Here is a 13,867-nt window from a genome sequence, read left to right as displayed (position 1 = left end):
CCTGTGTTCTGTAACTTTAAAGGCACTGTAGAATTATCTGTGGTTTGCTTGTTTCTAAGAGTGCTGCAGTAAGAAATATTTCTTTGGTGCTGTCCTCGTATTTTACTAGTGAAAAAACAACTTTGGACAGGAGATGCCATGTTAAAGTACAAGTACCCATTTCTTGCTGTCACCATGTTTCTTTTAAAAGAAGGAACATAAAAGAACAGCAGCAGAGAGAGGAAGAAAAAAGCTTAAAAGAAAGCTGTGTAATGGAATTAACTGTCAGACTACAAGCAGTTTAGTTATTTCCACAAGTGAATTATTTTCACTGGAGTAATGGACATTAATGTAAAAGTTAATTTGGTTATAAAATATCAGTTCATCTTTCTGAGGGCTTCATTACCATGTTGAACAGAGGTTGTAGAATGCTGAGCAGCTGTCTGGCTGCCTTTTAAAATGAGTGTCAGGAACTGTCAGAGGAGGTTTGAGGGTAAGGGAAGTGTGGGGACAGCACCTTCTACAGCTGCTCCTGAGCCTTGGTTTGATTTTATAGCAGTAACTTCAGTTCGTGTAGCCATGTGCTGGCCCACTTTTGATGAATGTTGATCACAAGCACATCAGCAGAGCACTGTCTGGTTATGATGGCCATGAAAGCAATAGATAAATGCCCAAGAATGTCTTCAGGCTTGGCACTGAAATGTAACCCAGGATTTTGGAGTTGGTCCTGTGTCAAGGACACAATTGCAGAAGGGTGTAGGCCCTTAGATTGAAAACACAGTAGCTAAACCTCCCTGGTAGTAGGCTTGCATTTTTATTACTGTAAGTACTGTATAACATTTTTCTAATTAAAGTGATTTAATAGTGACCTGAAAAGGAAGTTGTCTCTGAGTTAAATATGGATTTATGGAGTATTTTAGCGAAACCACGGCATGTGCTATGACTGCTATTTATACCAGCAGTGTAACAATGCTTATAGCAGCATGGGTGAGGCAGACTTCAGTACCACCCCTTTATTTAGGGCTCAGCCTTGCACTTACAAACTGAGCTACACCATAAAAACATGCAACAGACTCTTCACCTGCTTCCTTTGTTTCCTATTACAGTGCTAATTTCTTATCTCTGTGGGTGCACAGATGCAGTGCTTTTTGGAAACAATTTTCAGTGACTGTTTCAAAGAGGGAAGAGTTCAGTCAGTTGAGAGACAGTTTTGTTGTCTGCATCACTTGGCAAAATCTCACTGACTCCTTGTCCCAAATGTGTAATCCTCTAGATGTGCCTGCTGTTGCTCTGGTACTTTCTGTGTATCAATAACAGAAAAGTTTGGGGATTTTTTTAAAGTCAGAAAAATCCTCAGATAAAAGAAGGTTGCTGTTGCTTTCAGAGAACACTGGGAGTCAGAACACTTTTGGTAGGTAAGATCCTTGTTGCAATGCAGTTGTAGTGGCTGATCTTCCATCAGGTTGCACTGTGCAGTCCTGAAGTGTTCTGCTTTTGTTATACAATGATTTGATCAAGAGTCTAACTTGAACAAAAATTTTGCAAATGTGGATGTGTATGATGTAAGCAATACAGTGTAGTAAGTAAGCCACTGAAAGATTCTGGGCTAAGAAAACTATGTTTGGATTCTTAGGAAATGTATTCTTCTACTTTCAGTCTCCACATTTAAAAACAAACCCCAAAATACTCCTTTTGATATTTATTTTTTTCCAAGTAAGACAATAAGCTCTGTGCAAAGAGCAGTACTTGGAATTGTTTCTGTTACACAAAACATTGTAAAATGCATCCAGCATATCATTTTCCTGCTGTATATAAACCACAGCATTTTAAAACTACATGCCTGGTTAGGAAATGGCAGCTGCCAAGTCCATTTCTGTTTTAATGAACTTTGACAGAAGGAGCTGTGGTGTGTGTTTTAGTGCATGCTAATGGAGCAGTAATCATCCCAGTGAACTCACGGGATGTTCAGTGCTAGGCTGATACTGTGGGACAGTAACCTACTTGCAGAACAACAGTTTCCTAAGGTGGTGACAGAAGTGTATTAAATGTGTTATTCACAGATTTCATCTGTAGGCTGAGGTACGTTCATACTTGTTAGTAAGTGTCCTAGGTGTTTATTTTCTTCCTCTGCTTCCTTTCTCACTCACCCCTTATCAGTTTAAGGTACTACAAGCCATGTTGGAGCTGAGATTGTCTTCCAAACTTTGAGATAGATTTCAAGATGCTCATGCTATGCAGATGCCCATCACTATTTGCAAATACTGCTTCTGAAGCTGCATCCAGAATTGCCATCTAGGAACCATCCACAACTGCCCACTTTGACTTATATCCTCTGATTTACTACATTTGATTTTTATGAATGCATACATTTTGTTCTTTTCTGCATGAGTAACTTTAAAAAAATTTGGATCTGCCCTCTCAAAATGAGTGACTTGTTTATAACATCTGGTAGGTATGTCTTAAAATAGATCCACTTTCCTTCACACTTGTACATTCTACCCTCTCAGATTTCCTGTCATGTGTCTTTCTAGACTTGGAGAACATCTGTCTTCTAAATGTAAAAAAAAAACCAAAAAACCAAAAAAAAACCCTACTCCTTCAGACTGCTTCGCATACTCGTTAAATTTTTATTTTTTTATGATTCCCGTGTAAACTAGACAGTGACCAGGCAATGGGTGAGCCTATCTGTATTTCACTAGTGTGTGCTTATCTGTTAAGAATCATCATTCTTAAGTAGGTGCCTCAGCATATGTGCAGCAGAACAGGACTCTTCCCAGGATTTTGGAATGATCAATCTGCCCTTCTCTTTGAATGAAAGCCCTTTCTGCTTCAGTCCATTGATCTATGACTCTGGAAAAGGCAGTAATTCAGGAGCAGGCCTCAAGTAATTTCTGTATCTCTGATAATATTTCACAATGTTCATTAAAGACACTAGGAAATTGTTGGTTAGCTCAACAGAGGGTACCAGTGTAGAAAATGATGAGGCACTTTTTTCTTTCATTGCTCTATAGTCATAGTAAATATTTCCTCCATGTCCTTGGAATACAGAGATGTAGAGCATTTGGCAGTGCATACCCTATCCCACAGTGTGTGTTCCTTCTGCTTTTGGCAATATATTTGACCACTAGCATCCTTCTGAAGTGAGTGTGGTCCAAACACAGAAACTCCTCCTTCTTCTTGGCTGTCCTTAGGCCCTTCCAGGTCTGTAACCAGCTGACCTGTTTGCTGCTTGGTTCCATAGTGCAGATAAATGGGAAAAAAATCCAGATTTTAAATGTGCAGCCATTAAAATTGTCATTGTCAAATGGATGGGGGAGGCTTAATCCAAAGAAAGCTTGTTGATTAACCAACAATCAAATGCATACCACACTAACAGATTTTACTTTGTGAGAGGATTGCAGAAGTGGGTGGATCTCAAGGCAGCCACAGAAACTTTCTGTACAACAGTTCAAATGCCGAGATCTCCAGTTTGAGTACTTAAGCAATGCAATTGAAGTACAGATTTCAGTGCTGGCCTCAGAATTAGAGCTGGTTTCAGGAGCAGAGTGAGTGCCTTGTGCTGCAGCTGCAAGGCAGACATTGGTACACAGTCCAACAGGGCATCAGACTACCAGCTCTTCTGCATCTTTTCTCGGAACCCTAATGGGGAAAAATAGGGGAGAGAGATACCTAAAGCATTTTACCATTTGCAAAATCAGATGTGATCTCTTCATGGCCCAAATCCTGCCTGTAGGAGAAGAGATTACAGGCAACCTAGACCCTGATGGGTCACAGCTGGATCCAATAAAGAGAAGTGTGATAAAAGGGGTGGGTTGGCTGCTCAGGGGAGGACCTGGAGGAAAAGGGACTGAGAGGAGCCTGAGGAAGGAGATACTGAAGGAACGGTCAGAAGAACTGGGCTACACAGGAGAGAGAATCCCTGCTGTGAGGTCAGTGTGGGTGTGCAGTAGGAGCCTGTAGTTGGAACCTGCAGGTGGAACCTGCAGTCACAGTCCAGCTGGGTAAAAGCTGCATTCAGAGCCTACACACTGATCCCTGCAGTCAGAGTTCAGCAGGAAATAACCAGCAGTCAGAGGCTGCAAGGGAAACCTACAGCAGGAGCTTGCTGCAGCCAGAGTCAGTGAATGGTTGGAGTCAGGATGGCTGAGCTGGGAAGGGGAATAAACCAGGACCCTTTTCATGCTGTGGTAAACAAGAAGTCTGTGTCTGGCCTCATTTCCACCCTCTCATGAGAGGGCTGCTGTAACATTGCCTTCCCTGGGCTTTTTGAGTTTTGCTGAGTACTCTTGCTGGGCTGCCTGCTGCAGGCTTTGAAGGAGAGGATCATGTGGGAACTGCAAATGCTGGTCTTGGGTACTTTGTGTGTGCACCAAGGGAGGATTTTGGCTTTTTCCTAGACCTGTAATGTGCAGATGGTGAAGAGGACTGGGTCCAGAGTACCAGGCAGAATTCCAGGTAATTGATGACTTATTAGCAGAAACAAATATGGCATTTGTCATTTTCTCTGCCAAAACAGTGACCAAAGCACGTGAACAGGCTGCTGCTCCTCACTTGGAGCAGTCTGCAGAATAAGGTGTGTGTCAAAGAACAACGAAGTCCATGTATGTACGCCTATTTTTTCAAAGCCCCATACTTTAATAAATATTATTGTCACTTGCATGCAGATGCCTCATTTGAAGATCTCGAGTTTCCTGTTGCCACACATCTGGTTTCTAGAGGAATCTGCAGTGGAATGCAGTCATGTAACACATTTGCTCAGTCATTTGTTTCTTGCTTATTTTTGGATGTTGTCTATTTGAGCTGCAGCTATGCTGGCTTTTCTTTAGTACAAGTCTCCTGGAGGGTTATTGCTGATGGCATCTGTGGCCAAAGCTGGTCTGGAGAGATGAATTATTTAATGTGACTAATGCATTTAATGGACTTGATGATCAATAGTGCTTATAACAATACAATAACAGGGAAATCTCAGTTGAGAGCGAGAGATGTTTTCATGTGTGATAAAAACAATTTCTGGAGAAGGAAGTGGTTTTTGGACATATTTTTTCTCCTATAAAATGGGCTCTTTCTTAGTGACTTCAGTAGAATTGTGTGTAGATCTTAGTTTTATCATGAGTCTTAAAATAGTTGGTGTTTCCTTAAAAAAGGCAAACTAAAGTTATGTGAGAATCTTCATGGGTTTTTATTTTTAAATGCAATGACTTGTGATAAGGAATGGAAGTTAAAAGGATACCTGTGAACCGTGGCAGAAAATGAACACAAATGTGAAGTATCTGAATGTATTAAGGAGAAATGCTGGTACTTTAAATCCATGAGTCACAGCATTTAAATGGTGGAGTACTCACTTAATTCCCATGTGTTTCACTTCAAAAATGTTTTATCAAGGCAACAGGTTTTTGGTTTTTTTGGAAGTTGATTTTTTTTTCTTTTTTTGAGACTATGGAAGTGGTTATAAGGTGTTAACTCTTATATTGGTGTTTGAGTGGCTTTCCTTACCAAATTTCCTGGGTAGGAATTGCATCATCTTGAAGAAAAGGTTTTCAGTTTTGATTTGGGAAAGCTGAAAGTAGATGGGTGTACTAGTTTGAAAAAGAACCAGTGGGAGATCCCAAGTCAAAATGACAATTTAATAGGAAAATGAGGATAAAGGCAGTAATACAGAAACACTGGCTTAACCTGACAGAGTTGAAATGCAACCTGACACCCTGTTTGCCAGGGTGGTGGTAGCAGTCTGATTAAATGGGGGCTGCAGTCCTCTTGAAGTGATGGATGTGGTTCTGTTGGAGCAATGATCTGTCTGGTCTTCCTCTGAAGGTCCAGTGGTGGTTCTGTAGCTCTTGTTCCCCTGGGAATTCAGTGGATAAGGCTTCTTGTGGTGTTCCAAACCTCAGATTATATCCAGGTAGGAATGTTTAGTTCCTCCCCTTGGGTGGAGCATCTCACAATGATGTAATTTTATCAGTCACGCAGTCAGATGGCAAATTAACAGAAGCTATTCCCCAGAGTTATCAGGGATGAGTCATGGAAGAGGTAAAGAACACTTCCCCACCTGTTTTTAACAGTATGGAGATGGTGATAGAATGCATACTTCTGGTTACATCTGACATTATAACCTAAGACAAGGGAAAAGAGAAAACACTAAGAACAAAATAAAGCTCAGTTTCCAAACCAAGTAAACTAACTATTCAAGAAGGAATGAATGAGGCTGTGACAGAAATGCCAGTCTCTCAGATTCAAAAATGCTACTCTGCAAGTAGTTTGACCTGAAAGAATAATATTTGGGTTGTTTTAACCTTTGTGCTCTTTAGCCATGAGCATTAAATGCTTCCAACACCTCTTTGGGCCCAAACAATTTTTTTTTTTTAAATGGGGGATCAAAGCTAAGATGTTATGAAAGTGTATCTGTTCGAGGTACAGGAGGAAATGCATCATTAGTTGGACACAGTCCAGGATAAAATTTTAAGAGGTGTAATGATATCTCCCATAATGAGAACCAGCTGCAAGGCCCATGCAACAGTAACAGTACACATTCTATGTGAATGTTTGCTACAAAAAAACCCCAAAACCAACCAAACAAACAAAAAAACAACAGCAACAAAAATCCCTAAAAAACAACAAACCTCACCAAAAGCCCACAAATAGAAAAGTTACCCTCAGAAGTTACAAGTCTAATGATGGAATTACCTGGCACGGGTCAAAAAATGGAATAGGTGAAGGAGCAGCAAGAAGCTTTCCTGTGCCTGTGCCTCAGCTGAATTTCTGTAAACGTGGGGAGGAACTGAAAGCCCTTCACTCGCACTGGGTATGGTTCACAGCTTTGTAGGCTTTGATCATAAATGTAAAGCAAGGTCATAGTACCTGGGGAGAGGGATGGGTGGGAAATCTGGCCTTATTTTTAGGAAAACTACACTGGTCAACTTGACATGAGATGATACCTTCATAGGGTAAAATTAGGATTGCTTTATAATTATCATGGGTTTTGTCCTTTGGGAATGAAGTGCAGTAACTTTATTAGTGTTCTACTGGAACAGTCTCAGAAAGTGAAGATGTCTGCACATACAAGAAGTTAACGGGTGAAGAGCTTTCTTAATTTCCATGGGTTCTTTATAAAAGAAAAAAAAATAAAAAGGAATTATCAGTTCTCATCTGGTGTATAAAGAGCCAGATGCTAAGATACACATGTGGTTTTTCCTTTGACAAACTGAGGAGAAGAAGCAAACAAACAAACCTGTGTAAGCATCCTCTCAGGATGTGACTCTCTACAGTCCTGTTCTTATTAGTGAGACCAAACTGTAAGAGGATGTGTTTGCCATACAAAGGGAAAAGGAGTCATCTTTTTTCCTGATAATCTTTTCCACAGAAGGTCCCCTTCATCTTTGACTTTCCCAATAGACCTCAGTCCCTTTCCTTGTATTTGTTTCCAGTGGAGCAGTAGTTCCACACTCCAGCAGTGTTGTGAATCAACAGCCAGGCTTCAGTGATGAGTCTGACGTTCATTAATGCTAATTATTCATGCTCTGTGTATTGTATGCTTCACGTGTATATGGACCTCAGATCTCTACAGCTATTTTATTTGATTATCTGAGAGTTTTCTAAAATCCATTGCTTTGTATATGAATTGTCCTCTCTAATGAAAGTGGGAGATTTTGTAATCAAGTCATTTTGTAATCTCCCTAAATAAATGTCCAGAAGCGGGCCCTTGTCATTTAGATTGAAGCTGTTTTAAAGGACTGCTGCATGAAGTGTTCAATTTAATAAATATTCCCCTCTCCAGGTCCATAGCAAGCTGAAGAGCGTTGATATCTGATCCAAAGGAGGGCAGTGTTTTCTTCCTTTTTTCTTGAAAGGAAGAGTTTCCTTCAATTTGTTTGAAACAGTCTGACTGAGAGACTTTACTTTTTTTTTTTGAACTGAAGTTGCTGTGACAGTTGTTACTTGGGTCAGCAGAGTGCATGGTCAGCTTCCAATTACCAGTAACTAATGGAGAAATACATTTTACTAAATCATTGCCTTGATATAGTGTCATTGATTTTAAATTATGGATGAGGCAATGAGTGTTCTCATATGCTCACAAAGCAGTTCACCAAGGTGAGCCAGACTAACATAGTGCTTGTGGCAGACGAGGAATGCATCTGTCATCAGTTACTACAGAATAATTTGGGAAGTCCAAGGGTGGTTAGTTTGCATTTCATTCTGCTAAATATTTCTAACATTCATGTCCAGTTTTTGTAAGTTTTTGGTTCTTTTTAGTTTTCTTGGGTTTTCTTTACAGAACGTATTTCTGAGCGGACTAGAAAGTGGAGCTAAACAGATCTGTAAAGGCTCCTCTTTTGGTGGGAAGGTTTGCTTGATTTTTGGAGTGCCAGAGTAACAGAACTCAGCAACGAATTCTTACACACATAGAGCAAGGAAATCAAACCTCAGCATTTCCAGTTCTGCTTTTTGTTGTTGTTCATCCCTAATTTTAGCCCTTTTACGCTGTGAGTCTAATATCCACAGAACATAGCCCTAAGTTTAAGTCAGTTTTTTGTGTGATGAGGCTCAGTTAAGTGATGCAGTTGTCATCTGTGCACACAGAGTTTAAAAGTTTGGCCTTTGGATATTTAAATAAATATTGGGTATTCAGGGTCTTTTGGTGGCTCAATAAGCATAGCAACCTTTGTAATGCTGAGTTTCCCTGTACCATAGTTGCCTTCACAGTAAAACTTATCTCAGGATTTAATGTAGGGTGCAGTAATTTGTGGAATTCTTGCTTACAGCTGTGCCAACAGCCCTGCAAAAAAGCTTTTTCTTTTTTTTTTTTTAGCTCTGAAGTGTTTTTGATTTCTGAAAAAATGCATTTTAAAATAACATTTTGCCAGAAATGCCATCTAGAAATAGAGCAGTTTCCTATAGAAATGAAAAAGTGTGACAGGAAAATTTACCTAAGTGTAGTCCTCTGTACCAAATATGTCTTGAGCTTTACTGGCAGCTCCTCAAGCTCTGCCCTGCAGTATTTTCTCAAAGCAACTGTGAACCTCTTTAATTTCTTTATTGTTTATATTTATGTTGTGTACCTGATACTTAGCCACAGATGGAGAGTTCACTGTTTTTGATGCTGTACAAATGCAGAACCAAAGGATCACTGCTCCAGAGAGGCTGCAATTAAGAGAAACTAAGAAGAGGTGGAAACAGTGGGATAATGCTGGCTATATGCCAGGCAGTATTTTTAGCACACTCCCAGTCTGACTGTTGTCCAAGATTTCTTTAGAGCATCAAAGGAGAACTGTGGAGAAAGGTAACTGGGCAGTATTGTTGCAGCTATCCTTAGGGAATCACCAGTTTGGAAATGTAACAGTTCAGCATCCAAGCTTGCATGGCAGTGTCATCAGAGTGGGGCATCTCAGTAAGGCACAAGAAGCTGAGGGAGGAAGAGAACTGCCAAGTCTGAGCAATCAAAATGAGTTCAGTTTGCAGTAGAGAAGCAGCTGCTATTTGAAAACTACAAGGAGAGAGAGAGATGGCCCAGTCAAAAAAAAAAAAAACGTGCCAAGAGAAATTACCTTTGCAGTGGTATTTTGAATGAAATAAGACAGACAAGATTGAAGCTGCCAAGGCCACGGAGAACGATGTTGTGGTAATCAAGATGAGAATCAGAGTTTCAGCTGCGTGGATGGGTGAGAAAAGTCATGGCTTAGATTTGTTATCCAGTGAGAACATACAAGACACACAAGTCGTCTGCTCGTGCTGAACAGATTAACTTCTGATGGAAAGTTCAGGTCATCTGCCTCAAGCAGGTGTTTATTAAAACAGTTGTCAAACTGTTAATTTCAGAGGAAGTGGGAGGAAGGCTGAAAAGACAGATGAAAGAGGTGAAGAATAAACTGTAAGAAGGTTTTTAGCACTGCTTTCATAAGTCACTGTACCACAGCCAGAGGCTGATGGCATATATCTGATCAGAAGGTGAAAGTTGATCCTTTTCATTATTTCAGTGTTTCTCAAATCAGCTGCCTTGGTGCTGTAACACTGAAGGAGTGTTGTGCATCTACCCTTAAAGGTGATGATTTCCATCAGGGCCTGCAGGACTTAATAGATACACCTCTGCCTCAAACTCCAGCAGAGCAACTGGCTGGGCTGAAATTATCAACCAAGCCCTGATTTGTGGGTTTGCACCAGCCCTGTGTTTTGTTGACAGTGACCACTTTCCTAATGAAGTTTGACTTCCTTAGTTCGTAACAACATTTGTGTTTTTAAGGTGTGTTATTTACTGAAAATGCTGTTGGCTAGAGTAACAAATACATCATTTCTCTCAGTTCATGTACAAATAAACCAGTTTATTTGTTAATTAAGACTACAGACAGAGTCTGGCAAACAAGTGATTGCAGAATTTGCTGCTCTCTGGAATATCTAAGGATGGTAATTGGGCCTTTTCTTCTTCTGACATTCAGTCCATGGAATAAAGCTTTCATGTCAGGTGATTCATGTGGTTAAAAAGATAGATAATTCTGCCTCAGTAGTTCACAGATATAAAGCATTGAGTCCTAGTGAGTCATTACTATATTCTGTTACCGGGGATCTTTCTTGGATGTTCCCCAAACAATCTTTTCTATGTAATAAATATGAGTTCGGGTAAAAGATAGCTTGTAGCTCAGAAAACTCGCTTGGAATATTTCCCTGTGAAATCTTGTTGAGAATGTGAGGGAAGGATTGCTCCAAACAAGCAAAGGTTTTGATAGGTACCCCTTTTACTGGTTAGGTGATGAAAATAAGTCCTGAATTCACAAAAGCTGCAGTTGCATGTTGTGAGATTTTTGAAATAGAAGAGAGCAATGAGAACTGAGACCTGGGAACCCATTAGATAGAGTGACTTTGCTACTTGAAGAGAAAAACTCCACAAAGCACGACACATTTATTACAAGAGGAAGCAAGATTTACATTTCTGAATAAATGTGTGGCTTCTTCTGTTCCTGAAGAGCAGTAGGTGGTGCAAGAAGAGGAAGGAATACAAAGAGCTCAAAAATCACATATCCTGTCATGCAAGGTTGTAGATGCCATGATACCTCTTTTCTGCTAACACTATCTTGTTAAGATTTCACAATCCAAGGAGGCAAACAAGGTCTTCTGCAGCAATTAGAGAAATGAAAATTCTTTCCCTGTCAGTTGTGCTGCAGCAGAAGAATGTGTTCTCCTGAATCATCTTTGAGGACCCCAGAAACCTATTCTTTGCCTAGGTTGCTTCTGGAAGAAAAAAATTTGAACATTCCTGAGGTGAAATAATGTTTGGTTGGCCAATATAATTCTTGCTTCTTGAGTGGCACCTTTACTTCACCCATAAGTTCAATGTCACTTGAGAGACTTGAATAACATTTAACTCTTATATTAGCTTGGGGTCATTTTATGCCTGGCTCTCCCATTTCAATAAAAATATCAATAGGAATTACAGTTACAATTAAATGTACTTGAACTACAGCTTCCCTTTTGTGAAATTACTGCAACAGGAACAAGAATTTGCCATTTGTTTTTCATTGCCAGAGATTTGTTACTTTTTTACTTAAAGGTCAAAATGTACCTAACTATATTTTGTAAATACGTTGGTTTATTACCAATACCAGCCCAGTTATTATTATGCACACAACCTGGATCTCTGCATTTGTTATACCCCTCTTCTTTGGGTGTCATGGCTGGGAAGATGACATGTTTTACGTGTTCTGCAAAGTGCATGTTCAAGTCCTTAAGAGCTAGTTCATATAAGAAACAAAAACATGTGGTTGTTTGTTGAAAATGGTTCCTGTGTTTGTAAGTGATCCTGCATTTTCTTTTAGTCTGTGCTGCTGTGGAAGCAGAGAAAGATGAATGCTTCTCAGAGACTGAGACATTAGGAAACCAGAAGACAGAAATTCAAACTCTATCACTGATAAGGATAAGGATACTGTCTAGGATAAGTTTGGGCAAGGTCTGGTGCGATTCTCCCTTTTTCTCATTTGGGAATCTCTCTTCTCCTATGATCTCTCTGGCTCATCTGCCTGGACTGTTTGCCCTACTCTGGAGAACTGTTTGTTATTTTGTATTTGAGCAACACCAGTTTTACTTGGGGTTAATTTATCCCTTTAGTCACCCGTGTTCTCATTTGATGTTCAGTTGCTCTTCCTGTTCCAGTACTTATCAAATACTCACATGCAGTTGTTTAAAAAAACTTTCAGTTTTCTAGTGAAGATTTAAATTTTGGATTGGCAAAGTTTGAATGCAATTGTCTTCAGCATCTCATATCCTTGGCAATTGAAAGCAGACTTTGTTTCAAAAGAGAGGTGTCTACTATAATAATTAGGGCTATAGCATGGTCCTGTAAATCAGACTTTACTTCCAAAGGATCTAGCCACTGCTGTGTGACTTTCAGGAGTTTTAAATTTTCAAGGAATGTAGGAAAACCCACCTACCTCTCCATATTTTCCATTTGCATACCTTTAGATCAGAACCTTTTTTTTTGGTACTTGAAAATTAAGTTGAGCTGTGTGATTATTCTTTTGGGGAATAGATTGTAAGTTTTCAGGCCCTTGATCTTTTGATTTAATATTTCGGTGCACAAATATAAACCCATCTAGCTGCTTTTCCAAATACATGGTCTAGCTGACTGCATCATGAATCTAATGGTGTTGATGACTTCCCTAAGAGTTATGGTATCTTGATTTCTTGTCATTAGTCATATTCTAAGCATAAGAATTTAGGAGTTTACTGCAAGGTGATGTTGCACAAAACTGGAAAGGTTACAGATCGACATAAATGGGTGGTTGTGTGTACTGATCTTACAGAGTATTTTAAGTAATTATATTAAAGCTGATCCTGTTACAGCTTGGTATTACAGAAAACATGAGGAGACTGTTTCTTTTGTCAGAAGATTGCTTTAGTAGGTTATGGTGACTTCTGGTTTTTGTTGAGCTACATAAATTAGATCTGCATCACTGGGGAGCATCCAGGAGGTTCTCAAGTATAATTGTTGACCTTTAAATAAATTTAAATCTACATTCTTGTAGATGAGCTAGGAGTGCAGAGGTCTCTTTTAAAGTCTCTATTTGAGTGTCTGCTGTGGAGAGGAGCTGTTGAAACTACAGAATTTCGTTGATGCAGAAGAAATAGGAGAAGTGGGTTAAGACAGGGGCTAGAGAAGTTATCATTAATTCAAGTGGAGTATCTTGGTTTGACAGCATTTTTGTGCTCACTTGCCTGAAGAGAAAACTGCTGTAGAGGGTACCGGGCAAAGGCAAAGCATCCAAGTGAAGTACAGTTGTTTTGTAGAAAATTTAAGTATCTTCCTCCTCCAGAAACAAACACATATGCCTTTTGCTCCAGATTTGTTTGTTTGTTTGCCAGTAATTAATGCTTCAGTATTCCACAGCCTTGGTTCTAAGTGTGGGTCAGGACACTGGGGAGCATGACAGTGAAAAGCAAAGAAGAGATTCCATTGTGATCACTGTACACTAGGAACTCAAATACTTTGGGTTATTTTCACAGAATACAATTCCCTCCCTTTCCTTGGAAACAGTGACAGATAGGGTACAGAATCTGCTACCCACTTAGTGGTTAAACAAGCAATTTTAGTTTTCAAACAGATGTTGCCTACAGGAATGGTTTAAAATGTATGGACTATCCATTACTTGAGTTTCATTTATTTTTATGCTTAACATTTACTGGAAAATGTTCTGATCGGACTGAAGTTATTTATGCTTATCTAAGTAGCAAAAGAAAAATTGCACATTACAGATGAAGTGTGACCGCTTGGTAGTTTTAAAGTTTGCTTTTGTTTTATTTGCTAGCCTGTGACTTTCACATTAACAGCATGCTTCTAAAATGCTTGTTTGCAGATGTCACTTTAAATACTATTTTTCAAGAGTTTCTTTTTCTTAGAAAACAGATGTCT

Source organism: Sylvia atricapilla, chromosome 4, assembly GCF_009819655.1.
Source record: "Sylvia atricapilla isolate bSylAtr1 chromosome 4, bSylAtr1.pri, whole genome shotgun sequence".
Taxonomy (NCBI): Eukaryota; Metazoa; Chordata; class Aves; order Passeriformes; family Sylviidae; genus Sylvia; species Sylvia atricapilla.
The sequence above is the reverse complement of the archived record's forward strand: the minus strand, read 5'-3'. Positions refer to the sequence as shown.